Source organism: Microcebus murinus, chromosome 14 (assembly GCF_040939455.1).
Source record: "Microcebus murinus isolate Inina chromosome 14, M.murinus_Inina_mat1.0, whole genome shotgun sequence".
Lineage (NCBI taxonomy): Eukaryota > Metazoa > Chordata > Mammalia > Primates > Cheirogaleidae > Microcebus > Microcebus murinus.
Window position 1 is genome coordinate 72,065,351 of NC_134117.1, and position 19,210 is coordinate 72,084,560.

The window sequence follows — 19,210 nt, forward strand, 5'->3', positions numbered from 1 at the left end:
TCGTTTAGTTCTGATTTGATCTTGTTGATTTCACTTCTTCTGCTGGGTTTGGGGTTGGTCTGTCCTATTTCCCGCTCTTTGAGTCGTTCATTAGATTGTCTATTTGTGATCTTTTTGTCTTTTGGCTATAGGCATTTATGGAGATAAACTTTCCTCTCAGAACTGCTTTAGTTGTGTCCCAGAGGAGTTGATAACTTGTCTCTCCATTGTCGTTTTCTTCATAGAATTTTTTTATTTCCGTCTTGATTTCTTCATTTATGAAGTAATCATTTAGTAGGAGGATACTTAATTTCCACGTTTTTGTGTAGAAATGTGAGTTTCTGTTAGGGTTGATGTCTAGTTTTATTCCACTGTGATCTGAGAAGGTACATGGTATGATTTCTATTTTTTAAAATTTCTTGAGATTTACTTTGTGTCCTAGGGTATGGTCAATCTTAGAGAATGTCCCGTGAGCTGATGAGAAGAACGTATATTCAGTGGATTTTGGGTAGAATGTTCTGTAAATGTCAGTCAGACCCAATTATTCTAGAGTTTTGTTTAAGTCCATTATTTCTTTATTAATTTTCTGTTTGGAGGATCTGTCTTGTGCCGTCAGTGGGGTGTTGAAATCTCCGGCGATTATGGAGTTGCTATTAATCCATTTGCTTAGCTCCAGTAAGGTTTGCTTTATGAATCTGGGTGCACCTAAGTTGCGTGCATATATATTTAAAATTGTTATCTCTTCTTGTTGAACTGTGCCCTTCACCATTATATAATGACCCTCTTTGTCTTTCACTACTTTTGTTGGTTTAAAAACTAAATCATCTGAAATTAGAACTGCCACACCAGCCTTCTTTTGGCTTCTATTTGCTTGGAATATTGATCTCCACCCTTTTATTTTTAGTCTATATGCATCCTTGCAGGTTAGATGTGTTTCCGGAAGACAGCATATACTTGGCCTGTATTTTCTTATCCATTCAGCCAGCCTATGTCTCTTGAGTGGAGAGTTTAAGCCATTCACATTTATTGAGAGAACTGATAGTTAAGGTAGATTACTGATCATTCTGTTGGGTTGGATGTTGTTGCTATGATTTCTGTCTTGAGCCATTGTAATATCTTGCCTTTAATATCTTTGGGTTTTGGTTGTTTTTATATTCATGGGTTATTATTATGATGTTCCGTGGGTAACGCTGTTTTAAGTACTTCTTGTAGGGCTGGTCTTGTCTTGGTGAATTCTCTGAGCCTTTGCTTGTCTAGAATGTTTTTATTTCTCCTTCATATACGAAGCTTAGTTTTGCAGGGAATAATATTCTAGGCTGGGCATTGTTTTGTTTTAAAAGAGTGAGGATGGGGCCCCAGTCTCTCCTTGCTTGTAAAGTCTCATGAGAGAAGTCTGATGTTATTCGAATTGGCTTTCCCTTGTATGTCACTTGCTTCTTTTGTCTTATAGCTCTTAGAAGGGCCTCTTTAGTTGATACTTTGGTCAGTCTGATGACTGCATGTCGTGACGTCTTCCTGTTTGCATTGAATCTCCCAGGGGTCCTCTTAGCTTCTTGAACTTGTATATCAAGATTTTGAGCAAGGCCTGGGAAATTTTCCTCTATTATATCTTCAAACAGCTTGTCCAACCCTTGAGTGTTGTCTTCTTCTTCCCCTTCTGGTAAGCCTATGACCCTCACATTAGGTTTCTTCACATAATCCCACAGCTCTTGTAGGCTTTGCCCTTTTCTCTTGTTTCTCTGCTCTATTTCTGTGACTGATTTATTTAATTGGAGGGTGTTATCTTCAAGCTCTGAGATTCTTTCTTCTGTTTGATCTACCCTGTTCTTGAGACTTTTCCTTGTATTTTGTAGTTTCTTGAATTGATTCTTCATTTCCAAGAGTTCGGTTAAAGTTTTCTTCATTGTGTCTATTTCTTTTTCCATATCCTGGAGGCTTTTTGTGGTTTCTTTGTGTTGGTTACTGAGTTGTTGTTGCAGCTCGGTGAGTGTTTTTATGATCCACATACGAAATTCCTCTTCTGTCATATTGGTTGCCTGATTTTGTTTGGTGTCCATTTCTAGGGGGCTGGTGTTCCTCTTTGGGGGTTTGTTTTCCATTTGGTTGTTCATATTTCCTGAGTTCTTTCGCTGATTTCTTCCCATGTTGATCAGTTGTTGTTTCTTTCCTTTAGGTTATTGTTTGGGTATTCACACACCTTGTTTAGTTTCTGAGGCGTTAGGTGGTGTCTGTTGGTGAGATTGAACCACTCCCTTATATTGAGTCAGTGGGTGCCGTGGGAAAGCTGTGCAATATGCCGTCCCTGTCAGTAGTTGGCGTTTGCTTGGAGGAACAGGCTATGCTGTTGATTTTGTGTCCTGTTATCAGCTCTTGTTCTGGGCAGAGCTGGGTTGGGTAAGCCTGCCCTAAGGCAGTTAGCAGGGGTCAAAGTTCTGTTCTCTGCTTCCAGGAAAACCTGTCAGGGCGGGGCTGGAATGGTCCGGCTCAGCCAGAAAGTCTGGGTGTGGGGGTGGGGCTGTCTGAGACCCGCAGTCTGGAGGGGGCCTCGCTTCTTTCCACCCTCCCCAACTCCGCAGCTACTCCTGGGCCTCTGCCAGCAGGCCAGACCACAAGCCACCTGGCCTCCCCGGACTGTGATGCCGGCAGGGAGGTTCCCTGCACAGGAATGCCACCTGGGTTGGGCGCACGGCCTCCTCCTGTGAGGAGGGTTGCCCTCTAGGATGCTGATCCAGTCCTGGAGGCACACACACCTCAGTTGGCTGTTTACGTATAACCCTTCTGTGCCCCAGGCAATGCTAGCCCTCGGTGCAGGGGATCTGGTCTGCAGGTCCGGCCTCTGGGTCCCAGAGTTCAAACTGTATCCCCACCAGGGAGAGGAGTTCCGGTCCCAATTCACCCACATGGAGCCCAAGCTGGGTCTATGTCTCTCAGCCTCTGAGTCGGCACCGTTCTCCTGGGAACACCGTGCCAGCAGCACCTGGGAGAGCTGGCAGGTAGGGAGCTCACAGTCTGAGTTCCCCTTAGTCAGCTGTAGGGTCCCAAAAGGGAAGGTCCCGTTCCCTGGAGGTGCCTCTGGCTGTTGGTTGTATTGTCTCTCTGGGCAGCCGCGGGTAAGGTCGGTGGAGGGGAGGAGGAGGCAATATGGCGCCTGCCCCGAGGCTTGGGTCTGTGCACACGGAGGTACCCTGAGGAAGTTGGGAACCTGGTGCCATGTCTGCTACAGGCTCACCGCTGGCTGGCGGCGGGCGTCTCTGGGCTGATGTCTGCAGGTCTCTCCACCCGCTTGGGAGCCCACCAGCAGTCCCAAATGCAGGGGAGGGGAAACAGCAAATCCACCTACCCTTGCCGCTGGTCTCCGTGCTGCTCCGGTGGTCTCATCCTCCAGTTCTCCTCCGCAGCCTCCTCCCGTGGAGTCTCCCGGGGTCTCCGGTACCCCTCCTTCCGGCCCTTGTCCGCTGTATGCTCGTCTTCTTGCTTCTTTTTTCTAATTTCTGCTAGAATCTGTCTTTTTTGCAGAGACACTCTGTCTGGCAGTGTTTCTCGTCCGCCATCTTGCTCCACCCCCCAAACTTGCTTAGTTTTGATTGCTCAGTGCAGCTGAGCCCTCATTGACCAAGGCAGTCTCATTGGTTGGTTCGTGTGAGCTGAAAATCCCAAAGTTAAAGACTTGTGGGTTTTTAGGGAACTAGAGTATGTGTGTGACTTCCATTCAGCAAATGCTGCTTGACTCTATTTTAAATTTAGGCCTAGTTAGCCACTTGGGATCCATCTGAAGGATTGGCTCTTTTAGGCTCACATTTGTTCACACTCCTGAGAAAGAAAGCAACAATTTACTGTGAGGAGTAGTGCTGAATGCTTCTGTTTTTTTGTCTCATTAAGCACTTGGAACTCTATGTCTCCTTTTTTAAAAAAGGGAAACTGAGAAAAAAGTTGGGAAGTAACTTACCCCAGGTCATCAGCTAATCAGTAGGAAAGCAGGGAGCTAAGGCCAGGCTTGCAAGATTCCTCATACCACTGGTAATTGCCAGGACACAAGGGTTTTAAGAGGCCTCCAGAGAATGGAAGTAATCTGTGATGAGGTCCTAAACTTTATAGTTATTTGAATTTTTCACTAGTAAAAAGATGGAAAACCAAGAAGAGGCTTCTGAGTTAGTGGCCTCCGTGAGCATTGTGTGGTGTAGCAGGAAGTCTGGGAGAGATGGGATGAGACTGCAGGGTCTCCTCCCACCAAGTGTTCATTTGGATTCCACGCTGAGATTTCCTGATGCTGTGAGAAGGAGATCCTCCATGTGTCCCTGAGCAGCCATCTGTGTGGGGACACAGCAATAGCAAGAGCATTCTGATTCTGCCATGCTGCTCATGTTTTTGAAATGGTGACCACATGCAGAATCCTGATGTTAGGCGCTAAGAGAAAAAAAAACCACATCAGACACGGGTCTATCTTTGAGGGAGACCCCTACTCTGGGGTGTGGCTCACCTGGTGGGTGTCTTGGGTGCTGCCTCTGATGGAGAGAAGGCATCTGCCATGAGTGACTCACCAAGCAGGTAGCAGACCTCTCCTGCCTGGACGGTGGCCGCTGTTGCTCAACCCCAGTTCGACTCAGGCATATGGCTCTCTGCTGGGACCAGCATTGAAGGCTGGGGGATAAGTGGGGCAGGTCTGGTCATGCCTTCAAGGAAACTGGGATCCAACGAAGTGGCTCTGGTCAGGACCAAATGGATAGAGATGTGCTTGTCAAGATAGAAAGATTCTGGCTTCACGTTTTCAGGCAATGTTTACACCTTGAATCTCCTGTATACTAACTACCCTCGCCGAAACTTAATTGACTAGTAGCCCACTGACCTCGCATTCTGGAACAGGCTATGAAGTTGTTGTGTGATACTGCAAGCCGACTGCCCACCCCAGCGCTTTGGGCACCCAGTGGAGAGCTCAGGGGCAGGTGTGGGGCAGGCGGCCGCTCCTGGGGAACACAGTGCTCAGTGGCTCAGAGTAGGGACAGGACTCGGACAGCTGTAGGCGTTAGAGGCCTTGGAGAGAGGCACGCGCAGGCCGGTGGACAGCCCCCAAGGGAATGCATGGCGGGGTCCCAGTGCGCAGGCTCGCGCGAGCAGCCGGGATTGGACGGCGGCGAGGGCGGGGCTGGCGCAAACGCAACGGCGAGGCAGCTGGGGGCGGGGCGCGGCGGGGCGGTTGGGCGGAGCGGACGCCCAGGTGAGGCGAGGCCGGGCGCGGGGAGGCGGGGAGGCGGGGAGGCGGGCGGGAGGCCGCGGCTGGGCGCACTCTGGCCCCCAGGAGGGCGTCCCGAGGCGGCCGGAGGGCCGAGCGCCGCCGCCCGGCGCCTGCCCGCGGCCTGGGCGGAGGGAGGGCGTCTGGCCAGGCCGCGGGCGACTCAGCCGGGGCATGATGCCCAGCTGTTCTGTGACATGTCCGGGGGCCAGTGTGTGACAGGTTTGGACAGGGGACACTTTGGCCCTGCGGCGGGGAAGGCCTTGAGCCCGCTGAGGGCGCGGGTGCCACATGAGGGTGAGAAGCCGAGATCCGGGGTGACTGACGCGGGCTCGGGAGGTTTGGCGCCGAGAGCCCCATTCTGACTCGCAGGCAGTGAGGTCGAGGCACCTGCAGAGACACAGCGTTGGTTCGTCGCCCATCCAACTACTTTGAGCACATCCTGTGCGCCAGGCACCGTTCTCGAAGCTGGGAATATCGATGAACGAGATAGGCAAGGTCTCCTGCCTTCACGGAATTGTTAATATGTTTGTTACGGGTGGGAGAGAGCCAGACAAGGCCGAGTCCGTGACTCAAGGAAGACATATTTTGGATATATTAGGTTTGAGAGCTTAGTTGTTTTTTCCGATATTCAACATACAAACAGCATAGTTGGAAAGAATTTTACAGTGAACTCTGTGCACCTCCCACGTAGAGACTACCTTTAATATTATTTAGCTACACTTCATGTTATCTGTTCATCTATCTGTCCCTCTCCATTTACTGAATTGCTTGAACAAATCATTATTCCTTGGTAAAATACATATAACATAAATGACCTACTAGATTTTTAAGTTGAGATGTCAAATAGGCTGTTAGAAAGTTGAATTTGAAGCCTTTTGGGGGATGTCAGGGCTACAGCTATCCTTTGGAATCCTCACAGATGGCATTTAAGCTAGGTTGACAGTGTACACAAAACAGGGGAGGGAAAGCTAACAAACTGAGGGGGTGTGGTCAACCATGTTGAATGCTACTGTATAAGATGGTCTTACAATTAGGAGGATTATAATCATTTTAACAAGAGCAACTTTAGTGGAGTAGAGGGGCTTACAGTCGAGTGGAATTTTTTAAGATAGAAGAAACTAGAGTATGTTTACATGCCAATGTGATTAAACTAATAGAAAGGAAGAAATGTGCAGACGAAAGAGGTGAACATTGCAGGCGAAAGTCTTTGAATACGTAAGAGAGGAAGAGACCACAGAACTGGTGGGTGGGTGGTTGGTTTTGAAATGAGCAGGGACACTTAAGCTGATGCAACTAGAGAGGAAGCTGAGACTATGGATGCAGATGCAGGTAGGTGGCAGAAGGAGGGTCTGTGTAGGCAGTCACGGGCTAAGAGGGAGGGCGGCAGGGGCGAGAAGAAGTGTTGGAACTGGGAGGAGAGCCTAGTGACATAGTCCTAGAGAGTGGGAAAGCCAGCTTACTAGGGGAATGGAGCTGAATTGCCAGGCAGTGTTGAGTGCCCACTTGAGATGTATAGTCATGAATTTAAAGTGAGACCAACCAGAGTGTTTGTGTGATTTTCAGCAGTAATATTCGACCTTGGTAGGGTGTTGTGAGGATTAAATAAGGTAATGCATGTAAAGCATTTAATAGAGTCCCAGACGGAGGATGAATGTAACCTCTTTTTATTTGCATTCTCATTTTGTTTTTCTTTTCTGTTTATACAAATGTGACTGAGGACAGGTGACATTTACCACCTGATAGAATCTTTTGTGGCATGTTCTGCAAATGAACCAGAGTCAGCTGCACTTCCCAGCCACTTGGAATTCTGGCTTCTGATGTGGTTACATTTGTTTATACAGCTGGATGACTGAGGGTGTTTGTATTTTAGAGCCATTGTCCTGGACTGGATGGGTTGGGGTTTGTCGCAGTTAGAGTTCTTATGTTTTTCTGAAAATCTTTTATTACTGCATTTCATATTGGATCTGATGTACTGGCAAGCCACAGAATCTACTGATCTAATATAACCAGGAAAAACAGACAATCATTTCTTCCTGACCACTTGGGCTGTATTAAGATGCAAATAATCATAAAGGCTGACATTGACATAGCTCTTAAAAGTGCTAAGGGCTTTTCTAAGCAGGTCACATCCAGGATCTTGTTTAATCCTCGCCTCATCTCTACTTGGCAGGTTCTATTATTATCCCTATTTTTCAGATGCAAAAATAAGCTCCAGGAGGTTAAGTAATTTGCCCAAAGTACACATGGTCTGATCTCCAGTTTCTAGTTTCTGCTGTAGACTTTTCTTTAAAAAAATAAAAAAAACCAAACAGCTTGTCGACCATTCATCTACACTGTAGTGGAGTACTTAAGGTATTGTGCTCTGAAGTCATATTGCCTGGGTTCAAAAACTGCCAATTACTAGCTATGTGACTTTGGGCAAATCATTTAACTTCTAATTACCTTTGTTTCTTTTTTTATAAAATGGGAATAATAATAGTACCTGCCTGATAGGGTTATTGTTTTGAGGATCACATGAGTTACTATATTTAGTATGCCTAAAATAGAGCTATTTTCATCACCTGCCTTGTAGAGCTACCATGGTGCTATATGTACTGATTAGTTGGTTCTGTCAAAATCATTCTCTAAGTGTCCCACTATTATGTCTAGACAGAGTTTTAAAATTGTAGGGAACTATATTACTACTTCTACCTCAGGGGTCACCTTCCATCCTCTGATTTTATCTCTCTGAGAGAAGTAAACATAACAGTTTGCTTCTTGGTGCAGAAAATAACTCAGATTTCATTCAGACTCATCTGATCAATGGGGTTTGTTACATTAATCCTGGCATTGCGTACCACTTAACAAAGGGGAATAAGCCTGGGAGGGTAATGTGATTCCATGTTGCTGTTCCCAGATTGGCAGCCCATTAGAGGGATTTGGTTAGAAAGACTGGTGTAGCCAGTAGTGGGCACGGCACACAGTAAATGGTGTGAGTTAGTGAGCTACACATAAAAGTGTTCTGAAAAGATCTGTAAAATCCTAAGAGTTACTGTGATGTGTCAGTTACTGATTAAAAGCTGTTGGCAGGCTTGGCATTTGAGACCAGTGAAAGTTCTAAATGATCTTTGCTTTGATATACAACAGGGAGAGTAAATGCATGATAGAAAGTAGTGGTTCCCAGTGAGTTTGCACCAGAATCGCCAGTGGGGAGCTTTATGAAGGTTGGTGGATGGTGGCCTCCACTTCCACAGATTCTGAATTAGTAAGTCATGCTAGGCTTCTGGAATCAATCTGATTTTTGAGAGCTCTCCATGTGACTCTGATGTACAGTTAGCATGGGATATCATTAGTGCAAATCAGTGTGCTTTTCAGCCCTGTGTGTTAGAGTCACCTTTCAATCATCTTTTCAAAAGACACTGATGCTCTAGAGCCCCCAGGGTTTGTGATTTCATTGGCCTGGGTGAGGTCTGGACATTGGTAGTCTTAAAAAAAACTTCTCAGGTGATTCTAATGTGCAGGTGAGTTTGAGAATCACTGGCATAAATACTCAGCTAGATTTCCCTCCATAGTTTAGTTATGCCTGAATTTAAAATAGCATCTTATCATCAGGAAAATGAAAAAATGAGCATTTCTGAACTTCCCCAATACAAATGTTCACTCTAGTAATCAGGTAACTATGAAAGATGTGAATTGATGATTAAATTAGCATTTCTCACAGTAAGCAATGAAGATTTGATCAAGTTTACCATAGGGAAGAGAATTAACATTTACTGAGAGTTTTATGTATAATCTCAGTCTTACAGAGACTCTGGAAGGTATGTATAAATATTATTCCCATTTTGTGGATGAGAATTCTGAGGCTGAGAAAGGTTACTTGCACATATACTTAAGTGGGCTGAGGTGGGCATATACCTCACCAGAAAAGAATAGAGGTGTGTGCAGTTTGAAGCCTGGGTTCCATTTCCTCATTGGTTCTCAACTGTGCATATTGGGATCACCTTGGGAACTTTAAAAGTGTTCCATGCTGGGGTCACATTCTCAGAGATTCTGATTTTATTGGTCTGGTGTGGCCTGAAATTGGGATTTTTCGAAGTTTTCTAGCTAATTCTAATGTGCAGCTGAAATTGAGGATCATGTATTACACCAGGAGTCCTCAAACTTTTTAAACAGGCAGCCAGTTCACTGTCCCTCAGACCGTTGGAGGGCCGTTGGAGAGTGTGGCACACATTCCACACATGTGCACTGTGGGCCGGGGATGAGTGGGCTGCTAAGCAGGACAGGCAGCGGCAGCAAAAACACCCGGCCGGCCAGGTAAATATCCTCGGCGGGGGCTGCATGTGGCCCTCGGGCCATAGTTGGAGGAAGCCTGTGTTATACTATGCATCCTCTTTTACACCGACAAATGTCCCTCTGTAGACTGCTATGACTGGGTTCCTTGTCTCCATGCATTCACTGAGTTATCTTAGTGTCTTTTTCCCACTCCTTCCTGCCTTTTAATAAATAAGTGCTGATTGCCCACTTTGTGCATGACACTCTTCCTGGTGCTGGGGTGACACAGTGGTGACAGTGGTGACAAGACAGACCAAGTTGCCAGCCTCATCGCATTTCTGTTGGTGAGAGAGGATAGATAATAAACATGTGAGCACATATGCATGGACTTACCTACATAAGCAAACTTTAAGGTAATAGAAAGTGCTTTTGGGAAAAATAAAGTAGATTAATGAGCAGTGATCCTGACAGCAATGCCTGAGAGTTCCACTTGCTCTATATCCTCACCTGAACAAACTCCATATTGGTTTGTATGTGTGTGTTTGATGTAAGCCCCTCTAGCAAGTATGTAGTGATATCTCATTACAGTTTTCTTTTGCAATTTTCTGTTTACTAGTTGTGTTGAACATCTTTTGATGTGTTTATTTGCGTTCTGTATTTCTTTTTTGGTGAAGTATATGTTCAAATCTTTGGGCTTTTTAATTTAATATTGGGTTGTCTTATTTTTTGAGTTGTAAGGGTCTATGTATTTAGGATATAAGCTCTTCTTCAGATATGTATTTTGCAAATATTTTCTCCTGGTCTGTGGTTTGACTTTGCATTTTGTTAATGTTGTCTTTTGAAGGGCAGAAACTTTCAATTTTTGTGAAATCCAGTTATCAATTATTTCTTTTGTGGTTTGTGCTCCTTAGTCTCCTAAGAATTTGTGCCTAATCCAATATCACAAAGGTTTTTGCCCAGATTTTCATCTAGAATTTTTATAGATTTAGGTTTTGCATTTGGGTCTATTTTGAGTTGATTTTCTTACATAGCCTAAGTATGGGGTGAAGTTCATAATTTTGTATATGGATATATGGATATCCCATTTTTCCAATATCACTTGTTGAAAACACTATCCTATCCCCATTGTATTATCTTGGCTCCTCTCCCCCAAATCAGTTGGCCCTATGTGTGAATTATTTCTGATCTCTCTATTCTCCTGAGGTATGTGTCTGTTCTTATACTAATACCACATTGTCTAGATGTTCCCTTTCTCCATTTCTGTTCATTATAAGGAGGTCCTAGTCAGTGAAGTAAAGGAAAAAAAAGTTATAAAGGTACACAGATTAAAAAGGAAGAAATGAATTTGTCTTTATTTACAGACATGATTGTTTGCACAGGAAATTCCAATCTACAAAAAAGCTACTAGAAATGATAAGTGACTTTAACAAAGACACAGAATTAGGCCAGTATACAAAAATTAATTGTACTTGTCAATCCTAGCATTGAACAATTGGAAATTAAAAAATACCATTTACAATGGCATCAAAAACATGTAAAACTTAGGGATAAATATAATGAAGTTCTGTGATAATTGAATACTGAAAACAATAAAACATGGAAGAGAGATATTAAAGAAAACCAAATAAATAGAGAAATATATTGATTCCATTTGATAGTATTTACTTGAGGATTTTTCTGCATCTATATTCATGGGGGATATTGGCCTGTAAAGACATTGGTCTATCATATCCTTGATTTTGGTATCAATGTTAATGGCGGTCCCATAAAATTAGTCCCATAAAACTTTTCTGTTTTCTAGAACATTTTGTGTAGAATTGTTATTCTTCCCTAAAGGTTTGGTAAAGTTCAGCAGGGAGCCATGTAGGCCTAGGGTTTCCTTGTGTTGGTTTTATACTATGGACTGAAGTTTTAAAAACTATATATTGCTGTTCAGATTATATATGCTACTCAGTTCTTTTTGAGTGAGCTTTAATACTTTGTGTCTTTCAAGAAAGTACTCCTTTTCGTCTGTGTTTTCAAATTTAGCATATAGTTGCTTATAATACTTGCTTATCTTTTTAGTGGCTCTAACATTAGGATCTGTAGTGAAGTTCCATTTTTCATTTCATTTCTGGTTTTGGTTATTTGTGTATTCCTATCTTCTCTTCCTCCCTTCCTTTCTTCCTCCTTTTCTTCTTTCCTCCCTCCCTTTCTCTTCTGTCTCTCCCTCTCCCCCTTTGCTCCCCACCCCTTTCCTTCCCTTCAGTAGTCTGTCTAGAGCTGTACTGCTCCATGTAATTATCCCTAGCCACATGTGGCTATTTAAATTTAAATTAATTTAAATAAAACTAAAATAAAAATTGAGTTCCCCAGTCACACCAGCCACATTTTAAAAGCTCAGTTATCACAAGTGACTACTGTATTGGACAGTGCAGTTATAGAATGTTTTCATCATCACACAAAGTTCTATTGGACCTTATTGATCTAGAGATTAGTCATTTTTCTTAATCCTTTCAAAGACTTATTTTTGGTGTCATTGATTTTTCTCTGTTGTTTTTCTATTTTCTATTTCATTGATTTTTACTCTTTATTATTTCCTTCTTTTGCTTGCTCTGGATTTGATTTCTTTTTTAATTTCTTAAGGTGGGAACCTAGATCATTAGTTTGAGACCTCTATTGTTTCCCAATATAAACAATACTGTAAATTTGCCTCTAAATACTGTTTTAGCTGCATCTAAAAATTTTTGATATGTTGTATTTTCACCTTAATTCATTTCAAAATATTTTATAATTTCCTTTATCATTTCTTCTTTGAAGTGGGAGTTACTTAGAAATACATTGTTTAATTTCCAAATATTTGAGAGCTCTTTCTGTTGATTTCTATTTTTATTCCATTTTAGAAAACATATTTTGTATTTCAGTTTAAATTTTTTAGGATTTGTTTTTAGGCCCGGAACATCTTCTATCTTTGTAAATGTTCCATGTTCATTTGAAAGTAATACTTATTTTGCTGTTTGGTGAGCTAAAAGTTAGGTCAAATTGATTCATAGTGTTGTTCATGTCTTCTATTAATATATCCTTATTGAATATTGTCTACTTTACTTTGACAATATTGTGGATTTTTCTGTTTTTCCTTTCAGTTTTTGTTTTATGACTTTTGAAGCTATATTGGGTACATATACATTTAGAATTGTTACGTATTTTCATCATGTAATGCCTCCGTTTATTTCTGGAAATATTTTTTCATTTTTTAAAGTCTGTGTTGTCTGATGATAATATAGCCATTCTACCTTTCTTTTCTTTTTTTTATTTTCCATTTATTTATTTATTCATTTTAGGGACAGGGTCTTGCTCTGTCACCCAGGCTAGAGTGCAATGGCATGATCATAGCTCACTGTAACCTTGAACTCCTGGGCTCAAACAATCCTTCCAGCTTAGTCTCTTTGTGGCTAGGAATACAGGTGCACATTATCACACCCGGCTGATTTTTTAATTTATTGGTAAAGATGAGGTCTCATTATGTTGCTCAAACTACTTTTCTTTTGATTAGTATTTACACGGTTTTTCTTTTTTTGAAGTTTATCAATGTCAAAGCAAATCAAGTGGGTCTCTTTTTCAATCCAATAGGACAGTCCTTGCCTTTTAATTTGGGTGGTCATATATTTACATAATATAATTATTGATATGATTGGATCTTAATCTACCATCTTGCTAGTTTTCTATTTGTCTCATGTGTTTTTAGTCTCTTCTTTTCCCAACCTCTTCTGTCTTACGTGAGGATTTTTTATGCCTCCATTATATCTCTAATTTTGGCTTATGCTACTGCTGCTTTTTCCTCTCCCTGCCCCTTCTTCCTCCTCCTCCTCCTTTTTATTCTTTTTCTTCGTGGTTGCTCTAGACTTCACAATAGTTTATTACATTCTACCCTCAAATGGCATACCATATCATATATATATATATATATATATATATATATATATATATATATAACTTATAATAGTGTGCTTTCATTGCTTTCCACTCATAGTTTGTGCTATGATTGCTTTTCTTCTACATTTTACTTCTATGTATGTTATAAACCCCACAATATAATTGTTATTATTTTTGCTTTTTTTTTTCGGCATATTATGGGGGTAGAGATTTTAAGATTTCAATAAATGCCCATTCCCCCCCTCCCCCCACAAGTCTGAGTCTCCAGCATGACCATCCCCCAGATGGTGTACATCTTACTCATTATATATGTATATACCCGCCCCCCTCCCCCCTCCCCCCTGCCCAATATCCTATTACTGTAGTACCTATGTGAACACTTAGGTGCTGTTCAGTTAATACCAATTTGCTGGTGAGTATATGTGGTGCTTGTTTTTCCATTCATGGGAAACTTCACTTAATTTTATGGGTTCAGGCTCTAACCAGGAAAATATAAGATGTGCTATGTCACCATTGTTTCTTAGAGCTGAATAGTATTCCATGGTATACATATACCACATTTTATTAATCCATTCTTGGATTGATGGGCACTTGGGCTGTTTCCACAGCCTTGCAATTATGAATTGTGCTGCTATAAACATTCGAGTGCAGATGTCTTTTTTGTAGAGTGTCATAGGATCATTTGGGTAGATGCCCAGCAATAGGATTGCTGGATCAAATGGTAGATTCACTTGTATCGCTTTAAGGTATCTCCATATTGCTTTCCGCAGAGGTTGAACTAGTTTGCAGTCCCACCAGCAGTGTAGGAGTGTTCCTCTCTCTCCGCAACCACGCCAGCATTTATTGTTTGGAGACTTTTTGATAAAGGCCATTCTCACTGGGGTTAAGTGATATATCATTGTGGTTTTGATTTGCATTTCCCTGATGATTAGAGATGTTGAGCATTTTTTCATGTTTGTTGGCCATTCTTCTGTCTTCTTTAGAAATGTTTCTGTTCAAGTCCTTTGCCCACTTTTTAATAGGGTTATTTGATTTTTTCTTGCTGATTTTTGTGAGTTCTAAGTATATTCTAGTTATCAGTCCCTTATCGGATGCATAGGATGCAAAAATTTTCTCTCATTCTGTAGGTTGTCTGTTTACTTTCATGACTATTTCTTTGGCTGTGCAGAAGCTTTGTAGTTTGATCATGTCCCATTTATTTATTTTTGTTGCTGCTGTGATTGCCTTTGGGGAATTCTTCATAAACTCTTTGCCTAGGCCAATGTCTAGGAGAGTGTTTCCAACTTTTTCCTCTAGAATTCTAATAGTTTCATATCTTAGGTTTAAGTCTGTTATCCAGCGTGAGTTGATTTTTGTGAGAGGTGAAAGGTGTGGGTCCTGTTTTAGCCTTCTACAGGTGGCTATCCAGTTTTCCCAGCACCATTTATTGAAAAGGGATTCTTTTCCCCAGCATATGTTTTTGACTGCTTTGTCAAAGATTAGATGGCTATATGAGGATGGTTTTATATCAGGATTCTCGCATCTGTTCCACTGGTCAATATTCCTATTTTTGTGCCAATACCATATTGATTTAATTACTACAGCTTTGTAGTATAGTTTGATATCTGGCATATTAATGCCTCCAATTTTGTTTTTGTTGCCTAGAATTGCTCTTGATATTCGGGGTCTTCTTTGGTTCCACACGAAGCGTAAAATTATTTTTTCTATATCTGTGAAGAATGCTGATGGGATTTTAATAGGTATTGCATTGAATCTGTAGATCAGTTTGGGTAGTATAGACATTTTGATGATATTGAGTCTGCCGATCCACGAGCATGGTATGGATTTCCATCTGTTTACATCCTCTGCTATTTCCTTCCTCAGTGTTTCATAGTTCTCCCTGTAGAGGTCTTTTACCTCCTTGGTTAAGTATATTCCTAGGTACTTTAATTTCTTTGTTGCTATTGTGAAGGGAATTGAGTCTTTGATTTGGTTCTCAATTAGATTGATGTTGGCGTATATGAATGCCTCTGATTTCTGTGTATTGATTTTGTATCCTGAGACTTTACTAAATTCATTGATCAGTTCCAGGAGTTTCTTGGTTGAATCCTTGGGGTTTTCTAGATATAATATCATATCATCAGCAAACAGTGAAAGTTTGATCTCTCCTGCCCCTATTTGGATACCTTTAATTCCATTTTCCTGTCTGATTGCTGTAGCCAAGACTTCCAGCACTATGTTGAACAGAAGTGGAGATAGTGGGCAGCCTTGTTGGGTCCAGGTCTAAGTGGGAATGATTTCAATTTTTCCCCATTCAGTATGATGTTGGCTATGGGTCTATCATATATGGCTTGTATCATTTTTAGGTATGTTCCTTCTATGCCTATATTCTTAAGTGTTCGTATCATGAAAGGGTGTTGAATTTTGTCAAAAGCTTTGTATGCATCTATTGAAAGAATCATGTGGTCTTTGTTTTTGCTTCTGTTTATGTGGTGAATTGCATTTATAGATTTACGTATGTTGAACCATCCCTGCATCCCTGGGATGAAGCCCACTTGGTCGTGATGGATTATTTTTTTGATAAGTGTCTGGATTCGGTTAGCTAAGATTTTGTTGAAAATTTTTGCATCTATATTCATTAGGGATATTGGTCTGTAGTTTTCTTTTTTTGTTGTATCCTTTCCTGGTTTTGGTATCAGAGTAATATTTGCTTCATAAAAGGTGTCGGGGAGGTTTCCGTTCTTCTCGATGTTGTGGAATCGTTTCTGCAAGATAGGTACTAGTTCTTCTTTGTAAGTGTGGTAAAATTCGGGTGTGAAGCCATCTGGACCGGGACTTTTCTTTTTAGGGAGATTTTTAATTGCTGTTTCTATTTCAGCTGTTGAGATTGGTCTATTCAGGGAATCTATTTCTTCCTGGTTGAGCCTAGGGAGGCTGTGTGTTTCTAGAAATTTGTCCATTTCCTCCACATTTTCCAGTTTGTGTGCATAAAGATTTTTGTAGTATTCATAAATTATATCTTGTATGTCTTTGGGATCAGTTGTGATATCTCCTTTTTTGCTCCTGAGGGAGCTTATTAGAGATTTCTCTTTTCTGCTTTTCATTAGCTTAGCCAATGGTGTGTCCATTTTGTTTATTTTTTCAAAGAACCAACTTTTTGTTTTATTAATCTCCTGAATAGCTTCCCTGTTTTCAATTTCGTTTAGTTCTGATTTGATCTTGTTGATTTCACTTCTTCTGCTGGGTTTGGGGTTGATCTGTTCTTCCTTTTCCAGCTCTTTGAGTCGTTTCATTAGATTGTCTACTTGTGATCTTCTTGTCTTTTGGTTATAGGCATTTATGGAGATAAACTTTCCTCTCAGAACTGCTTTAGCTGTGTCCCAGAGAAATTGATAACTTGTCTCTCCATTGTCATTTTCTTCGTAGAATTTTTTTATTTCTGTCTTGATTTCTTCATTTATGAAGTAATCATTTAGTAGGAGGTTGTTTAATTTCCACGTTTTTGTGTAGAAATGTGAGTTTCTGTTAGGGTTGATTTCTAGTTTTATTCCACTGTGATCTGAAAGGTACATGGTATGATTTCTATTTTTTAAAATTTCTTGAGATTTACTTTGTGTCCTAGGATATGGTCAATCTTAGAGAATGTCCCGTGAGCTGATGAGAAGAACGTATAATCAGTGGATTTGGGGTAGAATGTCCTGTAGATGTCAGTCAGACTCAATTGTTCCTGGGTTTTGTTTAAGTTCATTATTTCTTTATTAATTTTCTGTTTGGAGGATCTGTCTTGTGCCGTCAATGGGGTGTTGAAATCTCCGGCGATTATGGAGTTGCTATTAATCCATTTGCTTAGATCCAGTAAGGTCTGCTTTATGAAACTGGGTGCACCTAAGTTGGGTGCATATATATTTTAAATTGTTATCTCTTCTTGTTGAAGTGTGCCCCTCACCATTATATAATGACCCTCTTTGTCTTTCACTACTTTTATTGGTTTAAAAATGAAATCGTCTGAAATTAGAACTGCCACACCAGCCTTCTTTTGGCTTCCACTTGCCTGGAATACTGATCTCCACCCTTTTACTTTTAGTCTATATGCATCCTTGCAGGTTAGATGTGTTTCCTGAAGACAGCATATACTTGGCCTGTATTTTCTTATCCATTCAGCCAGCCTATGTCTCTTGAGTGGAGAGTTTAAGCCATTCACATTTATTGAGAGAACTGAAAGCTAAGGTAGATTACTGTTCATTCTGTTGGGTTGGATGTTGGTGCTTTGATTTCTCTCTAGAGCCATTGTATTATCTGGCCTTTAATCTTTGGGTTTTGGTTGTTTTTATATTCATGAGTTTTATTATGGTGTTCTGTGCGTAACACTGTTTTGAGTACTTCTTGTAGGGCTGGTCTTGTCTTGGTGAATTCTCTGAGACTTTGCTTGTCTGAAAATGTCTTTATGTCTCCTTCATATATGAAGCTTAGTTTTGCAGGGAATAAGATTCTAGGCTGGGCATTGTTTTGTTTCAGTAGAGTGAGAGTGGGGCCCCATTCTCTCCTTGCTTGTAAAGTCTCATTAGAGAAGTCTGGTGTTATTCGAATTGGCTTTCCCTTGTATGTCACTTGCTTCTTTCGTCTTACAGCTGTTAGAAGGGCCTCTTTTGTTGATACTTTGGTCAGTCTGATGACTGCATGTCGTGACGTCTTCCTGTTTGCATTGAATTTCCCAGGGGTCCTCTGAGCTTCTTGAACTTGCATATCGAGATTTTGAGGAAGGCCTGGGAAATTTTCCTCTATTATATTTTCAAACAGCTTGTCCAACCCTTGAGTGTTGTCTTCTTCCCCTTCTTGTAACCCTATGACCCTCACATTAGGTTTCTTCACATAATCCCACATCTCTTGTAGGCTTTGCTCTTTTCTCTTGTTTCTCTGCTTTGTCTCTGTGACCGTTTTATTTAGTTGGAGGATGTTATCTTCAATCTCTGAGATTCTTTCTTCTGTTTGATCTACCCTGTACTTGAGACTTTCCACTGTATTTTGTAGTTCCCTGAATTGATTCTTCATTTCCAGGAGTTCGGTTAAAGTTTTCTTCATTGTGTCTATTTCTTTAGTGAACTTTTGTTTTAAGTTCTGGAAGCTTTTTGTGGTTTCTTTGTGTTGGTTATTGAGTTGTTGTTGCAGGTTAGTGAGTGTTCTTATGATCCACATACGAAATTCCTCTTCTGTCATTTTGGTAGCCTGATTTTGTTTGGTGTCCCTTTCTTGGGGTCTGGTGCTCCTCTTTGGTGGTGTGTTTTCTGTTTGGTTCTTTATATTTCCTGAGTTCCTTCACTGATTTCTTCCCATGCCGATCAGTTGTTTCTCTCCTTTAGGCTTTTGTTTGGGTATTCACACACCTTGTTTAGTTTCTGAGCTGTTAGGTGGTGCCTGTGTGTGAGATTCGACCACTCCCTGTATAATGAGTCAGTGGATGCCTTGAAAGGCTGTGCAGGATGCCGGCCCTGTCAGTAGGTGGCGCTTGCTTAGTGGAACAGGCTATGCTGTTGTTTTTGTGTCCTGTTATCAGCACTTGTTCTGGGCAGAGCTGTGTTGCGTAAGCCTGCCCTCAGGCACCACCAGTGCCGTTAGCAGGGGTCAAAGTTCTGTTCTTTGCTTCCAGGAAAAGCTGTCAGGGCAGGGCTGGAATGGTCCAGTTCAGCCAGAAAGTCTGCTTGTGGGGGTGGAGCTGTCTGAGACCCGCAGTCTGGAGCGGGCTTTGCTTCTTTCTACCCTCCCCCACTCCGCAGCTACTCCTTGGCCTCTGCCAGCAAGCCAGACCACACGCCACCAGGCTTCCCTGGACTGTGAATCTGGAGGGGAGGTTCCCTGCGCAGG

General features: G+C 41.6%; 1 protein-coding gene and 1 long non-coding RNA gene across 9 annotated transcripts in view; one reads left to right on the top strand and one right to left on the bottom strand.

Annotated features, from left to right (window-relative positions):
• Positions 1 to 4,056: 4,056 nt before the first annotated feature.
• On the bottom strand, positions 4,057 to 4,895 carry LOC105860112 (uncharacterized). The gene is made up of 3 exons (XR_001148846.3): positions 4,823 to 4,895; positions 4,457 to 4,681; positions 4,057 to 4,383 (listed from the first exon to the last, which is right to left on the bottom strand). It is a non-coding gene; the product is annotated as an uncharacterized LOC105860112 (long non-coding RNA).
• A 245-nt stretch (positions 4,896 to 5,140) lies between these two features.
• Positions 5,141 to 19,210, top strand: part of LOC105863935 (protein tyrosine phosphatase non-receptor type 20) — a 118,750-nt gene continuing 104,680 nt past the window's right edge. For 4 of the 8 annotated variants that reach the window (XM_020280521.2, XM_020280531.2, XM_020280530.2 and 1 more), the window contains exon 1: positions 5,389 to 5,704. The gene's annotated coding sequence lies outside the window, so the exon portion shown is untranslated. Of the gene's footprint in view, positions 5,192 to 5,388; positions 5,705 to 19,210 lie in introns of those variants that run through there. The other 4 variants (XM_020280523.2, XM_076010246.1, XM_076010245.1 and 1 more) reach the window with 3 other exon arrangements.